Here is a 22,605-nt window from a genome sequence, read left to right on the forward strand (position 1 = left end):
CCGGTAGTTGTGTATTTATTATAGTGTTAAGTATTCACAGAGCGTCGGTGACGCTCAAACAGCTTTTAAGTTAATAAGGTTACACTGTGTTGCATCTACACCCTATCTCTACACTAAGGTTTTACTGCATATTACATTGTTTATGGTTTAGAGATAAAGGTTTAACATTGTGAGCGTCTGCGCCGCTGGTGATCTCCTCGTGGTCCCGAGCGTCCGCTACGCTATAGCGAACCATTACGTTAGTCAGCAGCCAATAGCGTGCCTGCCTGTGATCTCTTGGCCGTGAGCGAACGTGACGCTTGAGCGTCTCGACCTCGGCTAAGCGATTGCTACGCAACGTGCGTACCCTTACGGTACTCCATACGTCAATAGCGTACAGTGTTCTTAGGCCTCTTAAAGGGTTTTAAATAAGATAAATATTTAGCTTTATCAAGGTTGAGGGAAAGTGGAAGTAGGAGAGGAGACTGTAAGGCAATCCGAGCAGAAGAATTGCAGAAATGCAGGTGAGAAAAGCAGTGTAGGCTCAAGGGGTGTAGATTTAGTATGAAATGAGTCAAAAGCGTAGATAAAGTGGGGGCAGAAAAGTATTTGGAGTGTAAGAAATGAAAGGATTGTGAGAGGTTTAAGAAGCAATGGTAATTATGTTAGATGTTTTAAGTGTTTGCAGGTAAAATTGCATTGGTGCAGCTGTGCTTAAAAAACAAAATTACAATAATACAGATACAGGCATTTGTAGGTGAAATGGATGGTTTATGAAATGTCCAAGTAAGGTAGTTCTGTGCTATGTAATCAGATGCAACAATCAGGAGGTGAGTGATCTGAGGAGTAAGTGACTCACATTTGTTATTAGTTCTTCAGTTTTCTTTGTTTTGTTAGATTGGTGTGTTTCTGTTTTCCTTCTTTTTCACTTCGATTGAACGCTGATTGAACACTGCTGTTATGTGTCAATTTTATCACGCTTTGATAAAAATGTACGCTTAGATCAATAAATGCACAGCCAAATGGCTTTGCACAGCCTACACCATTGGACTTAAGTAGAAGACTATTACAAGTGAAACCAATAATTGAAATCTGTAACCACACCCCACCCCCTCAAATGCCAGGCAATAAATTACCTTAAAAACAACAACCAGGCATTCCACAAAGATTAAACTGAGTCTATATCATTCAAAACTTTAAAAAAGTACTTCAAAATCACATACTATGCAATAATGTTTCAATTTGCATTACCCAGCAGAATTAGCTTTGCATATATAGATATAGTGCAGCAGAATATATTGGTGGTTGTAGTCAATTGTAATTACCTGTAGGTGACAAGAAGAGAAGAAACGTCAATTCACAATCGATATCAGCTGAAGATAAATTAATGCTGATTGAACACTGCTGTTATGTGTCAATTTTATCACGCTTTGATAAAAATGCAAGCTTAGATCAATAAATGCACAGCCAAACGGCTTTGCACAGCCTACACCATTGGACTTAAGTAGAAGACTATTACAAGTGAAACCAATAATTGAAATCTGTAACCACACCCCACCCCCTCAAATGCCAGGCAATAAATTACCGTAAAAACAACAACCAGGCATTCCACAAAGATTAAACTGGGTCTATAACATTCAAAACTTTAAAAAAGTACTTCAAAATCACATACTATGCAATAATGGCCCTCATTCCGAGTTGATCGGTCGCAAGGCGAATTTAGCAGAGTTACACACGCTAAGCCGCCGCCTACTGGGAGTGTATCTTAGCTTCTTAAAATTGCGACCGATGTATTCGCAATATTGCGATTACTAACTACTTAGCAGTTTCAGAGTAGCTCCAGACTTACTCTGCCTGTGCGATCAGTTCAGTGCTTGTCGTTCCTGGTTGACGTCACAAACACACCCAGCGTTCGCCCAGGCACTCCCACCGTTTCCCCGGCCACTCCTGCGTTTTTTCCGGAAACGGTAGCGTTTTCAGCCACACGCCCCTGAAACGCCGTGTTTCCGCCCAGTAACACCCATTTCCAGTCAATCACATTACGATCGCCGGAGCGAAGAAAAAGCCGTGAGTAAAAATACTATCTTCATAGTAAAGTTACTTGGCGCAGTCGCAGTGCGAACATTGCGCTTGCGTACTAAGCGGATTTTCACTGCGATGCGATGAAAAATACCGAGCGAACAACTCGGAATGAGGGCCAATGTTTCAATTTGCATAACCCAGCAGAATTAGCTTTGCATATATAGATATAGTGCAGCATAATATATTGGTGGTTGTAGTCAATTGTAATTACCTGTAGGTGACAAGAAGAGAAGAAACGTCAATTCACAATCAATATCAGCTGAAGATAAATTAACGCTGATTGAACGCTGCTGTTATGTGTCAATTTTATCACGCTTTGATAAAAATGCACGCTTAGATCAATAAATGCACAGCCAAACGGCTTTGCACAGCCTACACCATTGGACTTAAGTAGAAGACTATTACAAGTGAAACCAATAATTGAAATCTGTAACCACACCCCACCCCCTCAAATGCCAGGCAATAAATTACCTTAAAAACAACAACCAGGCATTCCACAAAGATTAAACTGGGTCTATATCATTCAAAACTTTAAAAAAGTACTTCAAAATCACATACTATGCAATAATGTTTCAATTTGCATTACCCAGCAGAATTAGCTTTGCATATATAGATATAGTGCAGCAGAATATATTGGTGGTTGTAGTCAATTGTAATTACTCAGCAGAATTAGCTTTGCATATATAGATATAGTGCAGCAGAATATATTGGTGGTTGTAGTCAATTGTAATTACCCAGCAGAATTAGCTTTGCAAATATAGATATAGTGCAGCAGAATATATTGGTGGTTGTAGTCAGTTGTAATTACCCAGCAGAATTAGCTTTGCATATATATAGTGCAGCAGAATATATTGGTGGTTGTAGTCAATTGTAATTACCCAGCAGCAGCTCTACTGCACTCAACATCACCAGTGCTCACAATATATATAATGCTATATACTATGCCATAGTGGTGCTTACTATATAACACCTCCTACTGCGTTCCCCCTGGCAATGAGCATGACACCCAGAGAGTGAAACCCCTGGCAATGAGCATGACACCCAGCACGTGAAACTCTTGGCATTGAGCAGTTTTTGTAAAAGTAATTAGAAGCTTTACTGTAGGGCATAGTGTATCACAGATATTGTGGTGAGTGACATAATATGTTCCAAAGGGCATTAATGTGTGGGGCTTAACATGGTGGAAATTACTGTACTTTTTTCCCTGTGGTGGCCGAGGTCTGTTGGTGCAGGGTCAAGAACTGGGGTGTAAGGTAGTCTTTGCCTGCAAGGCTACGCCTATTTTATGGAGACCATACCCATTTTTGCGAGGTCACGCCCCCCCATCCCGTCCGGAGCGCTCACGCAAATATAGTTTTTTTTATATATATATATATATATATATATGGGGGAGGGGCACAATTTTTAATGCCAATGGTGGCGGGGGGCACGCATTTGAAGCCAAATTGTTTAGAAACACCCCTGCAAGAAAATATCTGCAAATCCAATGTTACCATAAGTGTGGCATATACCTGCGCTTGCTCGCGGGGTGAGAACATCTCCCTAATTGAATTCAGCGATATGAATAGAGGATGTGCAGCAGCCACAGAAAGGGTTAATCTCTGCAGCTTGTCACTAAATTACATTGTTGCAATTTTAGCTGGGAGCTGCAATAATTACTCTAATACATAACACAGCCAACACTTCTATATTCACACAATATACTGCATGGTGAATATAGAAGTGGTGCTTACTAAACAGCACCTCCTACTGCATTCCACATCACCGCTGGTCACACTCATATCAGGCCCATAATGCTGTATACTATGCCATAGTGGTGCTTACTATATAACACCAGGTGCTGTGCAGTGGTCAAAACACACTAACTGGTCCCATGCTGTTGTTGAACTAAAGGCCTATACACACGATGAGATTCGGTCTATGCTAATAGGTTTAAAAAGGTTACATAAAAGCTACTTTATGTATTTATTCATTAAAGTTTTTAAGTTGTATTTTACAACCATACAATGATATGATATATAATGTATCGTATAATCATTACATAATGTTGATGGCATTGAATTGTCTCTGCCTTGACTAGTGGCAGCAGCTTCAGCACTAGGTGGAAGTGGATCTTGATCTTTCCCTATTTTACCCTCCACCTTTTTGTTCTCCATTTTTTAATGTGTGGAATTATATGCCAGTAATATATCTGGAATTAGACGGTGGTAATGTCTGGAATTAGATACCACTAGATAGATACCAGATATCACTGCATACCCTCCAACATTTTACACACAAAAATCGGTACAAATTAGAAAAAGGGGCGTGGTCACGGGTAAAGGGGGCGTGGCCACGCCCCTTTTCCTATACTTTCAATGGAAGTTTGGAGAGCCAAAAATAGGTACAGACCATGAAAAAAAGGTACTGTACCTATTAAAAAGGTACAGTTGGAGGGTATGTCACTGTGACTGGAATGATGACATATGCACAGTGACAGGACACTACCACAGCACCCTACAGCAGCCATATGCGGCACAAGACACTGGAGTATTAGTAATGTACTGTAGTATACTGAGCACCACAAGACAATGAGCAGTGATACGGAGCACTGATGAGATTACTAGAACTGACACTGAGCAGCCAGATGCAGCACTGGACTATTAGTAATGTTCTGTAGTATACTGAGCACCACAATGCAGCACAAAACAATGAGCAGTGATACTGAGCACTGATGAGGATACTAGAACTGACACTGAGCAGCAAGATGCAGCACTGGACTATTAGTAATGTACTCTAGTATACTGAGCACCACAATGCAGCACAAGACAATGAGCAGTGATACTGAGCACTGATGAGGATACTACTGAGAACTGACACTGAGCAGGAGAGACACACTACAATTTCATCTTGCGCCTCTTTTTTATTTATCTTTGCATCATGTGCTGTTTGGGGCTATTTTTTTAAGTGCCATCCTGTCTGACACTGCAGTGCCACTCCTAGATGGGCCAGGTGTTTGTGCTGCCCACTTGGGTCGCTTAGCTTAGTCATCCAGGGACCTTGGTGCAAATTTTAGGACTAAAAATAATATTGGGAGGTGTGAGGTGTTCAGAATAGACTGGAAAGGAGTAGAAATTATGGTTATTGAGCTTAATACTATAGGATCAAAATTACCCCCAAATTCTATGATTTTAGCTGTTTGAGGTTTTAAAAAAAAATCACCCGAATCCAAAACCCGAAAGGGTGGTTTTGCCAAAACGCGTCCGTATCCAAAACACAACTGCGGATCCGAAACCAAAACCAAAACATGAAACACGAAAAATGCCCGCTGCACATCTCTAGTTAGAGGTGAAGCATGTAGCCTTGTAGACTATGCACAGCTATATCTAGAAAAATATACGATCTAATCTTTAACCAACCAATGCAAGAAAGTATTTAATGTGAAAATACGAAACACTAGACTAATTGGAGGTGCGCCCTAAAGCAAATTACAATGTTAGGATTAGGGGGTTCGGAAAGACCTCTAGTGTATACACTACTATATACATTTTAAGATAGGAAGGTACAAATTACATATTCACATTGCATCTATGGGCTGGATTCAAATGTCCCTTTCCTCCCTCAATCGTGCCCGTCAGCAGCTATTCTAATGTTGCTGCTAACGGGTGCGACATGTTTATTTCAGCTCGCTACCCCCAGGGGAAACAAGCTGAAATGTGTGCAAAGAGACCCATTTGGGCAACCAAACGGTGTCTTTTCACGATCGCGCCCATTACTTTATTCAGGTTTAGGTGCTTTGTGCACCTAAACCAGAGTGTAATGGGCGCAATAATTGAGGGCATTTGAATTTCCCTTATATGTGTGTGTGTGATATACACACAGACACACATACTGTATTTCTTTATATAATGGAGACCTCAGTTTCTATTCATTCATGTCCTGCCCCCTACTCTGTCAGACCCCTTCCCATCTACTTTTCTGACCCCAAACGCCACTCATTCTTGTTGAGTGCTGGTGGGCCCATTCAGAATTTTGCTATGGGGCCCACAAAGGTCTAGTTACGCCACTGGGCAGGGTTATAGAGGAGGCGGTGCAAGGCATCCTGGGAACAGTCAAAGCTTTAGCCTGTTGGTGCCTTGGATCAACATCCAACTCTACACCCCGATGTTAGTGTAGTGCCTTTTGGGGTTAAAGGTTTTACAGAAAGTTACAGGTTTTTTTAATTTAGTAAAATATGCCCCATTTTAAAGATAGGGCATTTAAATTTGTTGCACCTGTGCAGTACATAGCAGCCTGCAGGGCATGTACAGTGGCTTCATTTGGGTGCACATACATTGCCGGCTCCTGGTCGCAAACTGAAATTATTGTGTGTAAGTGGAATTAGCGGTGTTTATGTCATACAGGGGGGTGGGGGAGGTTTGTGGTTGGCGGGGGGCACGCTGTGCGATTATTATCCTGCATCTATACATACATGCGCTAACACCTGGACATACACTGATGTACCCACACCTAATATCCATACATACACGCCCTGACACCTGGACATACACCAACATTCCCACACCTGCATCTATACATACACATGCTGACACCTGGACATACACCAACATACAAGCACCTGCATCTATATATACACGCGCTGACAAATGGACATACACCGACGTACCCACACTTGCATCTATACATACATGCACTGACATCTGGACATACAAGCACCTGCATCTATACATACACGCGCTGACACCTGAACCTACACTGACGTTCCCACACCTGCATCTATACATACACATTCTGACACCTGGACATACACAGACGTACCCACACCTGCATCTATACATACACGCGTTGACACCTGGACGTACACTGACGTACACACACCTACATCTATATATGCATGGATGCAAATGTGGGTACGTCTGTATACGTCCAGTTGTTAGCATGTGTATGTATAGATGTTAGGTGTGGGTACATCAGTGTATGTCCAGGTGTCAGCACATGTATGTATAGATTCACATGTGGGTATGTTGGTGTACGTTTAGGGGTCAGCGTGTTTATGTATAGATGTTGGTGTGTGTATGTCAGTGTACGTACAGATATAGGTGTGTGTATGTATGCATGTATGTATGTATGTATGTATATGTATAGAGGAAGGTGTGATACATACATATAACACATACATGATAGATACATACATATATCACACACACGATAGATAGATAGATAGATAGATAGATAGATAGATAGAACACATACATACGAGATAGATACATACATACATGATAGATACATATATACACACACATACGATAGATAGATAGATAGATAGATAGATAGATAGATAGATAGATAGATATCACAAACATATATGATTCATACATATATCACACACACATACATGATACATACATGAGAAAGACCTGGGATGGTGATGAGGCCCGGGCCCCCTGCTGATGTTGCGTTGAGGAAGGCAGTGTTCCAGGGCGGATGCCAGTCGGGGAGAGCGCCGCGCAGCCCGGGAAAAATACTGCTGAGGAGCTACATCTGGAAGAGCCCCAGGGAGGGAGAGTGTCACATGCCCCTTCCTGCGCGGCACACTCTGCAGGCCTGCACATGGGAAGGGAGGTCTCTGGCCACACATACTCACCCTGCTGCTGAAGCCCCGCTGCTGTCCTCATCAGCGCTCTCCAGCGGGGAGCGGGGCCAGGATGAACCTCAACCTGTGAGAACTATCTTCATGATCAAGAGATCTCATATGCAAGATAAGTATGTGTTGGGAAAGGGCTGGGGAGGGCGGCTGCTCGGGCACACCCTCGTCAAGTTAAGGAGATTTAACTGAGGAAGCACAAGGGAACTCTCGTCTGAGGACAACAACTGCAGGGAGACCACATCTTTTCAGATGAACATGGGAGGGCGGAAGGCTGCCTAATACTGACGCACCCTCAGACATTAAACCATATGCAACAACTATTGCAAGCATTCCTGGGGGAAGGTCTGCAGCAGACGGATTTGCATTCGGTGATGTCATCCAAGCAGTGGGCCAAAGTTGGCTGGAACCCTCATCTGTATATGAAAAGAGAAAAGGGGCATGCAGGGCATGGCGGTCTTTTGCGGCGCTTGGATAACCCCAAGTTTGCATTAAACACCCCCACCCTCCTTCGGTGTGGGGCTCATGTTGGCCATGCCCAAGCCCCTGAAGCATTCAAGCTGATTTCTTGCAGCAGCTGGGCACTGTAACAGCTTCAGAGCTGCTCTATAAGACAAGTAAAAGGGTGTGGGCCCTGCAGCACCACCGGTAGTTTGCATACACACATATATAGGACAGCATCTCTTATATGCCCCAGGGTCAATAAAATAGTATCCTTGTCTAGGCTATCCATCCCCTCAGATAAGGCATTTGTCCATGCCGCTACAGCACTACACACCCAGGTCGACGCAATTGCCGGTCTGAGTAAGGTACCTAAATGTGTATAAATGGACTTCAGGGTAATCTCCTGTTTGCGGTCAGCACACTCTTTGAGGGTAGCCGTATCCTGGGACGGGAGGGCTACCTTCTTGGATAAGCGTGTTAATGCTTTGTCCACCCTAGGGGAGGATTCCCATCGTAACCTATCCGTTGATGGGAAAGGATACGCCATAAGAATCCTTTTGGAAATCTGCAGTCTTTTATCTGGAGATTTCCAAGCTTTTTCACATAACTCGTTCAGCTCGTGTGAGGGGGGAAAGGTTACCTCAGGCTTCTTTCCCTTGTACATATGTACCCTCTTGTCAGCGACAGGGGGTTACTCTGTGATGTGCAAAACATCTTTTATTGCCATAATCATAAATCGAATGGATTTTGCCAATTTTGGCTGTAACTTTGCATCATCGTAATCGACACTGGAGTCAGAATCCGTGTCGGTATCTGTGTTAACAAACTGGGATAGTGGGCGCTTATGAGACCCTGACAGTCCCTGCAACATAGGATCAGGCATGGGTTGAGACCCTGACTGTCCCAAAGCTTCTGCCTTGTCTAATCTTTTGTGCAATGAGTTTACACTAGCATTTAAAACATTCCACATATCCATCCAATCAGCTGTCGGCGGAGACACCACATTCATTTGCTCCCGCTCCTCTCTAATATAGCCTTCTTCCTCAGACATGTCGACACACGTGTACCGACACACCACACACACAGGGAATGCTTTTTCTGAAGACAGTTTCCCCACAAGGCCCTTTGGAGAGACAGAGAGGGAGTATGCCAGCACACACCCCAGCGCTATATAACCCAGGAATAAAACAGTAACTTAATGTTTGCCCAGTAGTGCTGCTGTATGTAATTTGCGAATTATGTGCCCCCCCCCCCCTCTTTTCAACCCTCTCGTCTAACGTGGTATAAGCAGGGTAGAGTCCGGGGAGCTTCCTCTCAGCGGTGCTGTGGAGAAAAAATGGCGCTGGTGAGTGCTGAGGGAGAAGCCCCGCCCCCTAGGAGGCGGGCTTCTGTCCCGCTTAAACTGTAAAATTGGTGGGGGCTCATACATATATACAGTGCCCAGCTGTATATATGTTATATTTTTGCGAAAGAGGTTTATATTGCTGCCCAGGGCGCCCCCCCTGCGCCCTGCACCCTTACAGTGACCGGAGTATGTGAGGTGTATGGGAGCAAAGGCACACAGCTGCAGTGCTGTGCGTTACCTCAGTGAAGATTATGAAGTCTTCTGCCGCCTCTGAAGTCTTCTTTTCTTCTCATACTCACCCGGCTTCTATCTTCCGGCTCTGCGAGGGGGACGGAGGCGCGGCTCTGGGACGGACGGCGAGGGTGAGATCCTGCGTACCAATCCCTCTGGAGCTAATGGTGTCCAGTAGCCTAAGAAGCAGGACCTTGCAACTCAGAGAGTAGGGCTGCTTCTCTCCCCTCAGTCCCTCGATGAGGGAGTCTGTTGCCAGCAGTGCTCCCTGAAAATTAAAAACCTAACAAAATACTTTCTGTCAGAAAGCTCAGGAGAGCTCCTGAAAAGCACCCAGTCTCCACTGGGCACAGTATCAAACTGAGGTCTGGAGGAGGGGCATAGAGGGAGGAGCCAGTGCACACCCAGAACTAAAGTCTTTCTTAAAGTGCCCATGTCTCCTGCGGAGCCCGTCTATCCCCATGGTCCTTACGGAGTCCCCAGCATCCTCTAGGACTTTAGAGAAAATAGGATTTTAATACCTACTGGTAAATCCTTTTCTCTTAGTCCGTAGAGGATGCTGGGCACCCGTCCCAGTGCGTACTGTGTCTGCAGTTATTAAATGGCCCTTAACTCCAGAACATTTATGTGGAGACAACTTTCCTGACTTGACCATCTTCCTTGGATGTTTTCCCCCTGTGTGACTGCTCCCCAGCCTCGGAGGGTTGCATCCGTGGTCCCTAGGATCCCGTCCTGGATCCCAAACCATCGCCCCTCTAGGTGGTGAGAACTGTGCAGCCACCAATGGAGTGAGATTCTGGTCTTGGAAGACAGGATTATCCTCCGGTGCATGTGTAGGTGGGATCCGGACCACTTGTCCAACAGGTCCCACTGGAACACTCTGGCATGGAGCCTGCCAAACTGAATGGCCTCGTAGGCCGCAACCATCTTCCCCAGCAACCGAATGCATTGATGGATTAACACTCTTGCTGGTTTCAGAATTTGTTTGACCAGACTCTGGATCTCCAGAGCCATTCCACTAGAAGAAAACCTCTTCTGTGTCCAGTATCACTCCCAAAAACAACAACTGCGTCATTAGGATATCGGATTTTTCTGTATTTTGGAATAATTGCATACCATAACGAGATATTATGGTGATGGGACCTAAATCTAAGCACAGAATGCATTTATGTTTCATATATACCATATACACACAGCCTGAAGGTCATTTTAGCCAATATTTTTTATAACTTTGTGCATTAAACAAAGTGTGTGTACATTCACAGAATTCATTTATGTGTCATATACACCTTATACACACAGTCTGAAGTTCATTTAATACAATATTTTTAATAACTTTGAGTATTAAACAAAGTTTGTGTACACTGAGCCATCAAAAAACAAAGGTTTCACTATCTCAGTCTCACTCAAAAAAGTCTGTATTTCGGAATATTCCGTATTTCGGAATATTTGGATATGGGATACTCAACCTGTATTACTTTTTTCTGCTACTGGTTCTTTACCTATGCAAACAAGCATCTGACTTGCCTTTCCTATTGCTTTGTTACATTGCTCACCTGAAATAGTAATACTTAGATAGCTTTCCTCTTGCCATTATAATGCCCTTAATATTATAGTTAGCCTTTGTATTTTTGAGACGTGTATGATTTTGCATTTTTTGGCATTAAATGTTGCCATGTTCTTGACCATTCCTCTAGTCCAGGGGCGGAACTGCCAGAGACAACGGAGTCAGTTGCCGCCGGGCTCCAGCCCTAAAGGGGCTTCCTCCATTGCCCTCCGGCTGTTACGTGCCCTTCCTACTAAATAGACAAAGGCGCTACCAGCAGGGTCTCGCAGTTTGTACATTCCATGCCGTAACACCCTTCTTTCCACCTTTTTAAAGACCCAGCCCAGCAGCCTCGCCGCTGCCACCACCGCTAGCTGCAGCACTGCCAGCGGTGGGGTGCCCCTGCTTCTTCTCACACCACAGATAGCTGGGCAGCACTGCAACTGCCTGCCTGATTGCTCCGCCCCCTTCCGGCTCCCAAGCACCTCTGCTGCCCAGTGATCCAGGAGCCTGCTGCTAGGAAGAAGTGGCCGAGCTTCAGCAAGCGAGTCTGGACACTGGCGGAGGAAGCCATGATAACCAGATAATGGGGAGTGGAGAGCCAGTTCCAAGGTAATACTTTATACAGCTGGTTGAGATCCTGGTCGGTGGATATGGATTCCAAGAAAACCCTGGAGGTGCTTCCTTTCAAGGGAGACACTCTCTTTGGAGAAGACCTCAATAAGATTGTAGCTGATCTGGCTACCGCTAAAACAGCTTGCCTACCTAGTATGACTTCTACCACGCAGAAGGCTAAAAGTACTTTCCCTTGGCCCTTTCATCCTCAAGGTAAAGCGTACCCAAGGTCAGGCATACCCAAAGCAAGCTCATGCTTCCAGACCTGCCAAGCCCAGACTGAAGCAAGCCTGGGCTGCCCATCAGCCTGCTTCCAAAACGGACAAGCCTGCCGCATGACGGTGCAGGCCTCCCTCTGGGGGATCCCAGGGTGGGGGGCCCGACTTCTAGGTTTGGCATAATTCTAAGCTAGAGAATTCTGTTTGGAGCTCACCTTGTACTTTGTGAAGAAATAATCAGCATTGTGGCTGAGCAGATACATGTAGTGTGTGGCTGCAAACTGCATGGATCTGCTGCGTTGTAATGCTGATACTTTTTTTTTCAAAGTACCAATAGCTTCATATAATGTTCACAATTTTTATGCAGGATCAAATAGCTCAATAGGTAGGGTGTTTGATTAGAATTCAACAGGTTATAGGTTTGAATCCTGGGTATGGTAGTTTGAGATGTGTTATTTAATAAAGTATGTTGTTCTGACTGCCGGCATCCTATCACCTGGGATATCATACTAAATAAATGGAGTTGATCAATTTTTTTTTATTTTTTTTTTAAACTAGGGACAATTTCCAGATACTTTTCTTTATAACTGAGATTGCCCCCTGGAACTTCACATCAGTTGACAACTATGCATGAGTGGGCAGTGCTTGCTCTGGATCTGCCCACCCATTTATGTGCCGTCATAAAAGAAAGCACAACTGACAGTTATCCTGGGCGTACACTACACAATTATCTGTCAGGCTATCTATCCAGTCTGGATGGATGGAATGAAAATCTGGTAATGTATAGGAGCAAATGTCAATTAACCATTTGCTCCCAAACACTAGAAAAGTGGTCAAAAATGGTCATTACACAAATTGGTTAAACCCAAAATTTAACCAATTTGTTTAGGGGACCATTTTTGTCCATTTTCTAGTGTTTGAGAGTAAATCGTTGATGGTCATTTGCTCACATAGATAACCGGATTTCTATTCCAACCAGCCAGTGTTGGAGATATGGTCTGCCAGATTACATAATGCATACCAGAGCCATAACTAGACTTTTTGGTGCCCTGTGACAGATAATTATATGCCCCCCCCCTCCCCATTTTTGCAATATAGACAAAAGGCGCATGCCTTGTGGGGAAGGGGCATAACAAGATTGGTCTCAGAGAAAGCACATGAGATATGAAGATATATCTAGTATACTTGACACTCAATGGTTTGTGGTAGTGATGAGCGAGGTTCGGTTTTACTCGGTTTTACTAGTTTGTGGTATTGCCGGGGTGCCCTCCTTAAATGCATATACAGTCACACATGGCGTGTTTGTGCAAATGGCATATTAGCATTAGCAGTCAGCACTAACTGGTGACATGCCATTTGTACAAGTAAGCCATGTGTGACTAGTATATAAACATACTTTATTAAATAACACCTCAAACTATCATACCCAGGATTCAAACCTATAACCTGTTGAATTCTAATCAAATACCCTACCCATTGAGCTACTTGATCCTGCATCTATTCTAACCTCCAAAAACAGATTCAGTTGCATTTTCCAGCGTGTTTTGTTTGCGCCTTTGCAAATGTCTTACATCGACAAACTTATTTAGTACAATTTTGCAAATAGGGTTACATTGTCGCAACATTGTGTTCCCTAATTGCTTGATTTTTTTAAATGCAACAATTGATAAAGACACCTGATAATTGCTCTGTGGAGTCTTATTTTGTGTCTACTTCTTATCTACATTTAATTCCCTACCTCTAATCAAGGCATTTTTAAATGCTGGGGGCTGCCAGGACGTGAGGCCTACCTAGACTTTAGATCTGAATTTGAATGTACTTGTGAACTAACTTAATTTCCTACTTCTAAATTCATTCCTAAATTCACTACTTATATTAATCCTGTAGTTGGGCATTTTGAGCCTTCAATTGTGGGCATTGTTTTGTGTCCAGACCAGCAGCTGGTGGTGTGCATTTTGCTGGAAAGGCATCGAAGACCTCCGATATGCTGCATCTCCTGATGTGTGTCTCCCTCAAGTGGCTGTCAGCAAATGCATGCTAGACACCCCATTCCAAGCTGATTGTGACATCACGGAACATGCATCATAGAACAGGCATGCTAGAATATGGGTCTTCAACCTGCGACCCTCCAGCTGCTGTGGAACTACATATACCAGCATGCCCTGCCTCAGTTTTAGCATACCTTTATAGCAAAACTGTGGCAGGGCATGCTGGGATGTGTAGTTTCACAGCAGCTGGAGGGCCACAGGATGAAGACCCATGTGCTAGAGCCAAGCCGCAGGTACATTGAATGCTAGCAAGCTGAATGTTTAAATCCTTTTTGTTCCGCAGCATTCCAATGCGGAAGATTCCATGGAACCAGAGATTATTCCATTGAGAAGGACATGCTGCCTGGATGACTGCACTGTGCAAATTAAGTCACGGAGCCAGTTGGCTTGTGGGTGGCTCTGGTGACTGGGTGGTTGGGTGGGCGGTGTGTCGGAGGTGGAGCACATGCAAATGAATGTGTATCATCCAGCTAGTGAGAGTGAAAACTCATGCAGGAGTGTGCCTGCTTGTCAGTGGGTTATGCACCTTGCCAGACGTCAAATCTACATGGAGCAGCTGGAGGGGACAAGAGCAGGTTTGCAAAATATAGATAGAAGAGCATATATGCTGGCGCATTCTCCATGATTGTGTCAGCTTATGTTTTGGTGCACTGCACTTTCCTCCATTAAGTTTTAGCTATTTTGGTTAAACGCAAGTGTAGTTGCTTCTCGCCCTTTTGGCTGTGATCTTGTATCGTGGTTAAAGAGTCTGCTGGAGGGATTGTTTTCTTCATTGGCGAGAGACTGAAGATATTCCAGGATGGAAGGCTTGGGAACACTATCCGTTTTTAAGTTGTGGAAGAGTTGAAAGACCGGATTGGACTACATTCTATAGTAAAGGATATCTTTGTATTTATTAATCCTCCCTTTATATGTGTCTGTCTTTCAATAAAGCTTCGGGCTTGTGATTCCCTCACCCTCTTACACTCCACACCCATAGCCTTATTAACTGTTGTATTATTGTATTGTTTAAATGTATAGTGCAGTTCATGATTTATAGTGTAGGCTGGCCTGTGCTGTAGTTCTTGAACTGTACTATACCGACAGCATTTGTATTGTGTTTTATCTGTGCTGCAACACAGTACTTATGTGTGTAATGTTTATGTATGTTTTTTTGCTTCTTTATGTCAATAAAGACTGCTTTTTCAATCCAATATCTGAAAACAATCAATGTTTATCTTTGATGGCAATAGAAGTGGTATGATATTTGCTGCTTTTGAAAGGCAATATCTGATATGTCCCCTATCTGGGAACCATATATTAAATGGCTTTTCAGAAAAGGGAGATGGTAGAAGAGCTTTCAGTACTGGTAGGACCGATGCACATTTCCTATTCTAGCCTCCAAAAACAGATTCAGTTGCATTTTCCAGCGTGTTCTGGATGCGCCTTTGCAAATGTCTTACATCGACAAACTTATTTAGTACTATTTTGCAAATAGGGTTACATTGTTGCAACATTGTGTTCCCTAATTGCTTGATTTTTTAAATGCAACAATTGATAAAGACACCTGATAACTGCTCTGTGGAGTCTTATTTTGTGTCTACTTTTTATCTACATTTAATTCTCTACCTCTAATCAAGGCATTTTTAAGTGCTGGGAACTGCCAGGACGTGAGGCCTACCTAGACTTTAGATCTGAATTTGAATGTACTTGTGAACTAACTTAATTTCCTACTTCTAAATTCATTCCTAAATTCACTACTTACATGAATCCTGTAGTTGGGCATTTTGGGACTTCGATTGTGGGCATTGTTTTGTGTCCAGACCAGCAGCAGGTGGTGTGCATTTGCTGGAAAGGCATCGAAGACCTCCGATATGCTGCATCTCCTGATGTGTGTCTCCCTCAAGTGGCTGTCAGCAAATGCCTGCTAGACACCCCATTCCAAGCTGATTGTGACATCACGGTACATGCATCATAGAACAGGCATGCTAGAACATGGGTCTTCAACCTGCGACCCTCCAGCTGCTGTGGAACTACACATCCCAGCATGCCCTGCCTCAGTTTTAGCATACCTTAATAGCAAAACTGTGGCAGGGCATGCTGGGATGTGTAGTTTCACAGCAGCTGGAGGGCCACAGGATGAAGACCCATGTGCTAGAGCCAAGCCGCAGGTACATTGAATGCTAGCAAGCTGAATATTTAAATCCTTTTTGTTCCGCAGCATTCCAATGTGGAAGATTCCATGGAACCAGAGATCCTTCCATTGAGAAGGACATGCTGCCTGGATGACTACACTGTGCAAATTAAATCACGGAGCTAGTTGGTTTGTGGGTGGCTCTGGTGACTGGGTGGTTGGGTGGGTGGTGTGTCGGAGGTGGAGCACATGCAAATGATTGTGTATCATCCAGCTAGTGAGAGAGAAAACTCATGCAGGAGTGTGCCTGCTTGTCAGTGGGTTATGCACCTTGCCAGACGTCAAATCTACATAGAGCAGCTGGAGGGGACAAGAGCAGGTTTGCAAAATATAGATAGAAGAGCATATATGCTGGCACATTCTCCATGATTGTGTCAGCTTATGTTTTGGTGCACTGCACTTTCCTCCACTAAGTTTTAGCCATTTTTGTTAAGCTCAAGTGTAGTTGCTTCTCGGCCTTTTGGCTGTGATCTTGTATCGTGGTTGAAGGGTCTGCTGGAGGGAGGGATTGTTTTCTTCATTGGCGAAAGACCAAAGATATTCCAGGATGGAAGGCTTGGGAACACTATCCGTTTTTCAGTTGTGGAAGAGCACAGAGGTCGGATTGGACTACATTCTATAGTAAAGGATACCTTTCTATTTATTGCCCCTCCCCTTATATGTGTCTGTGTTACAATAAAGCTTCGGTCTTGTGATTCCCTCACCCTCTTACACTCCACACACATAGCCTTATTAACTGTTGTATTATTGTATAGTTTAAATGTATAGTGCAGTTCATGATTTATAGTGTAGGCTGGCCTGTGCTGTAGTTCTTGAACTGTACTATACCGACAGCATTTGTATTGTGTTTTGGCTGTGCTGCAACACAGTACTTATGTGTGTAATGTTTATGTATGTTTTTTTGCTTCTTTATGTCAATAAAGACTGCTTTTTCAATCCAATATCTGAAAACAATCAATGTTTATCTTTGATGGCAATAGAAGTGGTATGATATTTGCTGCTTTTGAAAGGCAATATCTGATATGTCCCCTATCTGGGAACCATATATTAAATGGCTTTTCAGAAAAGGAAGATGGTAGAAGAGCTTTCAGTACTTGTTTGACCGATGCACATTTCCTATTCTAGCCTCCAAAAACAGATTCAGTTGCATTTTCCAGTGTGTTTTAAATGCGCCTTTGCAAATGTCTTACATCGACAAACTTATTTAGTACTATTTTGCAAATAGGGTTACATTGTTGCAACATTGTGTTCCCTAATTGCTTGATTTTTTAAATGCAACAATTGATAAAGACACCTGATAACTGCTCTGTGGAGTCTTATTTTGCGTCTACTTCTTATCTACATTTAATTCCCTACCTCTAATCAAGGCATTTTTAAATGCTGGGGGCTGCCAGGACGTGAGGCCTACCTAGACTTTAGATCTGAATTTGAATGCACTTGTGAACTAACTTAATTTCCTACTTCTAAATTCATTCCTAAATTCACTACTTACATGAATCCTGTAGTTGGGCATTTTGGGACTTCGATTGTGGGCATTGTTTTGTGTCCAGACCAGCAGCAGGTGGTGTGCATTTGCTGGAAAGGCATCGAAGACCTCCGATATGCTGCATCTCCTGATGTGTGTCTACCTCAAGTGGCTGTCAGCAAATGCCTGCTAGATACCCCATTCCAAGCTGATTGTGACATCATGGAACATGCATCATAGAACAGGCATGCTAGAACATGGGTCTTCAACCTGCGACCCTCCAGCTGCTGTGGAACTACACATCCCAGCATGCCCTGCCTCAGTTTTAGCATACCTTAATAGCAAAACTGTGGCAGGGCATGCTGGGATGTGTAGTTTCACAGCAGCTGGAGGGCCACAGGATGAAGACCCATGTGCTAGAGCCAAGCCGCAGGTACATTGAATGCTAGCAAGCTGAATGTTTAAATCCTTTTTGTTCCGCAGCATTCCAATGCGGAAGATTCCATGGAACCAGAGATTATTCCATTGAGAAGGACATGCTGCCTGGATGACTGCACTGTGCAAATTAAGTCACGGAGCCAGTTGGCTTGTGGGTGGCTCTGGTGACTGGGTGGTTGGGTGGGCGGTGTGTCGGAGGTGGAGCACATGCAAATGAATGTGTATCATCCAGCTAGTGAGAGTGAAAACTCATGCAGGAGTGTGCCTGCTTGTCAGTGGGTTATGCACCTTGCCAGACGTCAAATCTACATGGAGCAGCTGGAGGGTACAAGAGCAGGTTTGCAAAATATAGATTGAAGAGCATATATGCTGGCGCATTCTCCATGATTGTGTCAGCTTATGTTTTGGTGCACTGCACTTTCCTCCACTAAGTTTTAGCTATTTTGGTTAAACGCAAGTGTAGTTGCTTCTCGCCCTTTTGGCTGTGATCTTGTATCGTGGTTAAAGAGTCTGCTGGAGGGATTGTTTTCTTCATTGGCGAGAGACTGAAGATATTCCAGGATGGAAGGCTTGGGAACACTATCCGTTTTTAAGTTGTGGAAGAGTTGAAAGACCGGATTGGACTACATTCTATAGTAAAGGATATCTTTGTATTTATTAATCCTCCCTTTATATGTGTCTGTCTTTCAATAAAGCTTCGGGCTTGTGATTCCCTCACCCTCTTACACTCCACACCCATAGCCTTATTAACTGTTGTATTATTGTATTGTTTAAATGTATAGTGCAGTTCATGATTTATAGTGTAGGCTGGCCTGTGCTGTAGTTCTTGAACTGTACTATACCGACAGCATTTGTATTGTGTTTTATCTGTGCTGCAACACAGTACTTATGTGTGTAATGTTTATGTATGTTTTTTTGCTTCTTTATGTCAATAAAGACTGCTTTTTCAATCCAATATCTGAAAACAATCAATGTTTATCTTTGATGGCAATAGAAGTGGTATGATATTTGCTGCTTTTGAAAGGCAATATCTGATATGTCCCCTATCTGGGAACCATATATTAAATGGCTTTTCAGAAAAGGGAGATGGTAGAAGAGCTTTCAGTACTGGTAGGACCGATGCACATTTCCTATTCTAGCCTCCAAAAACAGATTCAGTTGCATTTTCCAGCGTGTTTTGGATGCGCCTTTGCAAATGTCTTACATCGACAAACTTATTTAGTACTATTTTGCAAATAGGGTTACATTGTTGCAACATTGTGTTCCCTAATTGCTTGATTTTTTAAATGCAACAATTGATAAAGACACCTGATAACTGCTCTGTGGAGTCTTATTTTGTGTCTACTTTTTATCTACATTTAATTCTCTACCTCTAATCAAGGCATTTTTAAGTGCTGGGGGCTGCCAGGACGTGAGGCCTACCTAGACTTTAGATCTGAATTTGAATGTACTTGTGAACTAACTTAATTTCCTACTTCTAAATTCATTCCTAAATTCACTACTTACATGAATCCTGTAGTTGGGCATTTTGGGACTTCGATTGTGGGCATTGTTTTGTGTCCAGACCAGCAGCAGGTGGTGTGCATTTGCTGGAAAGGCATCGAAGACCTCCGATATGCTGCATCTCCTGATGTGTGTCTCCCTCAAGTGGCTGTCAGCAAATGCCTGCTAGACACCCCATTCCAAGCTGATTGTGACATCACGGTACATGCATCATAGAACAGGCATGCTAGAACATGGGTCTTCAACCTGCGACCCTCCAGATGCTGTGGAACTACACATCCCAGCATGCCCTGCCTCAGTTTTAGCATACCTTAATAGCAAAACTGTGGCAGGGCATGCTGGGATGTGTAGTTTCACAGCAGCTGGAGGGCCACAGGATGAAGACCCATGTGCTAAAGCCAAGCCGCAGGTACATTGAATGCTAGCAAGCTGAATATTTAAATCCTTTTTATTCCGCAGCATTCCAATGTGGAAGATTCCATGGAACCAGAGATCCTTCCATTGAGAAGGACATGCTGCCTGGATGACTACACTGTGCAAATTAAATCACGGAGCCAGTTGGCTTGTGGGTGGCTCTGGTCACTGGGTGGTTGGGTGGGTGGTGTGTCGGAGGTGGAGCACATGCAAATGATTGTGTATCATCCAGCTAGTGAGAGAGAAAACTCATGCAGGAGTGTGCCTGCTTGTCAGTGGGTTATGCACCTTTCCAGACGTCAAATCTACATGGAGCAGCTGGAGAGGACAAGAGCAGGTTTGCAAAATATAGACAGAAGAGCTCTCCAGCCTAGTTTGCTGTCTGTTTCCACTTCTCTTTTCTTGAGCCGCTCCCTTCTATGCCCTTGCGCACTATCCTGACTTCTCCCATCTGCTTACTTTGTGCCTTCCAACGCACAATGCGAACTACAGGTAGTGCTGCAGGGCCCACACCCTTTTACTTGCCATACAGAGCAGCTCTGGAGCTGTTACAGTGCCCAGCTTCTGCAAGAAATCAGCTTGAATGCTTCAGGGGCTGGGGCATAGCCAACATGAGCCCCACACCGAAGGAGCGTGGAGGTGTTTAATGCGAACTAGGGGTCATCCAAGCGCTGCAAAAGGCCGACATGCCCTGCACGCCCCTTTTCTCTATTCATATGCAGACGAGGGTTGAAGCCAACTTTGACCCACTGCTTGGATGACATCACCATATGCAAATCCATCTGCTGCAGGCCTTCCTCCAGGAATGCTTGCACTAGTTGTTGCATTTGGTTTGTTGTTTGGGGGTGCTTCAGTATTAGGCAGCCTTCTGCCCTCCCATGTTCATCTGAAAATATGTGTTCTCCCTGCAGTTGTTGTCCCCAGATGAGAGTTCCCTTGTGCTGCCTCAGTTGAATCTTCTTTACTTGACAGAGATGTGCCTGAGCAGCGGCCCTCCCCAGCCCTATCCCAAATCATACTTATTTTGCATAGGAGATACCATGGTCATGAAGATTGTTCTCCCAGGGTGAGGTTCATTCATTGCATTCTGGGTATGCTGACCCCTGTGATTTCCCCAAATGTGGGAAACTTGACTGCATTATTTGTGGTAGTGGGGGACTGTGTTTGTGCTTTCCTCTGGTCAGCTCTGGTAAAAGTCAGATTTCTTTGTCTCAGATCTTCCTCTAGCCTTGTTCTTCTTTCGAGAGTTCCCTTGTGCTGCCTCAGTTGGATCTCCTTTACTTGACAGGGGGGTGCCCAAGCAGCGACCCTCCCCAGCTCTAGCCCAACTCCTACTTACCTGCCAGGTGAGATACTATGATCATGAAGGTGCTTCTCCCAGGACAAGGCTCACCCATTGCACTCTGGGTGTGCTGCCCCTGTGATTTCCCCAAATGTGGGAAACTTGACTGCATAATTTGTGTTTCCACTGGTCGGCTTTCATATAATTCAGATCTCTTTGTCTCAGGTCTCTCTCCAGCCTAGTTTGCAGTCTGTTTCCACTTCTTTTTTTTTGAGCCCCTCCTTTCTATACCCTTGTGCACTATCCTGACTTCTCCTCCTGTCTGCTTACTTTGTGCCTTCCAATGCACAATGCAAACTACAGGTAGTGCTGCAGGGCCCACAAACTTTTACTTGCATTACAGAGCAGCTCTGGAGCTGTTACAGTGCCAAGCTGCTGCAAGAAATCAGCTTGAATGCTTCAGGGGCTGGGGCATTGCAAACATGAGCCCCACACCGAAGGAGGGTGGGGGTGTTTAATGCGAACTAAGGGTCATCCAAGCGCCGCAAAAGGCCGCCATTCCCTGCATACCCCTTTTCTCTTTTCATATGCAGATGAGGGTTCCAGCCAACCGTGCCCACTGCTTGGATGACATCACTGTATGCAAATCCGTCTTCTGCAGACCTTCCCCCAGGAATGCTTGTACTAGTTGTTGCATTTGGTTTGTTGTTTGGGGGTGCTTCAGTATTAGGCAGCCTTCTGCCCTCCCATGTTCATCTGAAAATATGTGTTCTCCCTGCAGTTGTTGTCCCCAGATGAGAGTTCCCTTGTGCTGCGTCAGTTGAATCTCCTTTACTTGACAGAGATGTGCCTGAGCAGCGGCCCTCCCCAGCCCTATCCCAAATCATACTTATTTTGCATAGGAGATATCATGGTAATGAAGACTGTTATCCCAGGGTGAGGTTCATTCATTGCATTCTGGGTATGCTGACCCCTGTGATTTCCCCAAATGTGGGAAACTCGACTTCATTATTTGTGGTAGTGGGGGACTGTGTTTGTGCTTTCCTCTGGTCAGCTCTGGTAAAAGTCAGATTTATTTGTCTCAGATCTTCCTCTAGCCTTGTTCTTCTTTCGAGAGTTCCCTTGTGCTGACTCAGTTGGATCTCCTTCACTTGACAGGGAAGTGCCCGAGCAGCGACCCTACCCAGCTCTAGCCCAAC

At 44.2% G+C, this 22,605-nt stretch overlaps 3 non-coding genes across 3 annotated transcripts; all 3 read left to right on the forward strand.

Annotated features, from left to right (window-relative positions):
* Positions 1-21,139: 21,139 nt before the first annotated feature.
* LOC134950472 (U1 spliceosomal RNA) lies at positions 21,140-21,303 on the forward strand. Its single transcript, XR_010183386.1, has one exon. It is a non-coding gene; the product is annotated as a U1 spliceosomal RNA (small nuclear RNA).
* Positions 21,304-21,455: 152 nt separating this feature from the next.
* On the forward strand, positions 21,456-21,618 carry LOC134952657 (U1 spliceosomal RNA). The gene has a single exon (XR_010185134.1). It is a non-coding gene; the product is annotated as a U1 spliceosomal RNA (small nuclear RNA).
* Positions 21,619-22,291: 673 nt separating this feature from the next.
* On the forward strand, positions 22,292-22,455 carry LOC134951850 (U1 spliceosomal RNA). Its single transcript, XR_010184513.1, has one exon. It is a non-coding gene; the product is annotated as a U1 spliceosomal RNA (small nuclear RNA).
* Positions 22,456-22,605: the final 150 nt, after the last annotated feature.

The sequence above is a fragment of the Pseudophryne corroboree genome, chromosome 8 (genome assembly GCF_028390025.1).
Source record: "Pseudophryne corroboree isolate aPseCor3 chromosome 8, aPseCor3.hap2, whole genome shotgun sequence".
NCBI classification, from domain to species: Eukaryota; Metazoa; Chordata; class Amphibia; order Anura; family Myobatrachidae; genus Pseudophryne; species Pseudophryne corroboree.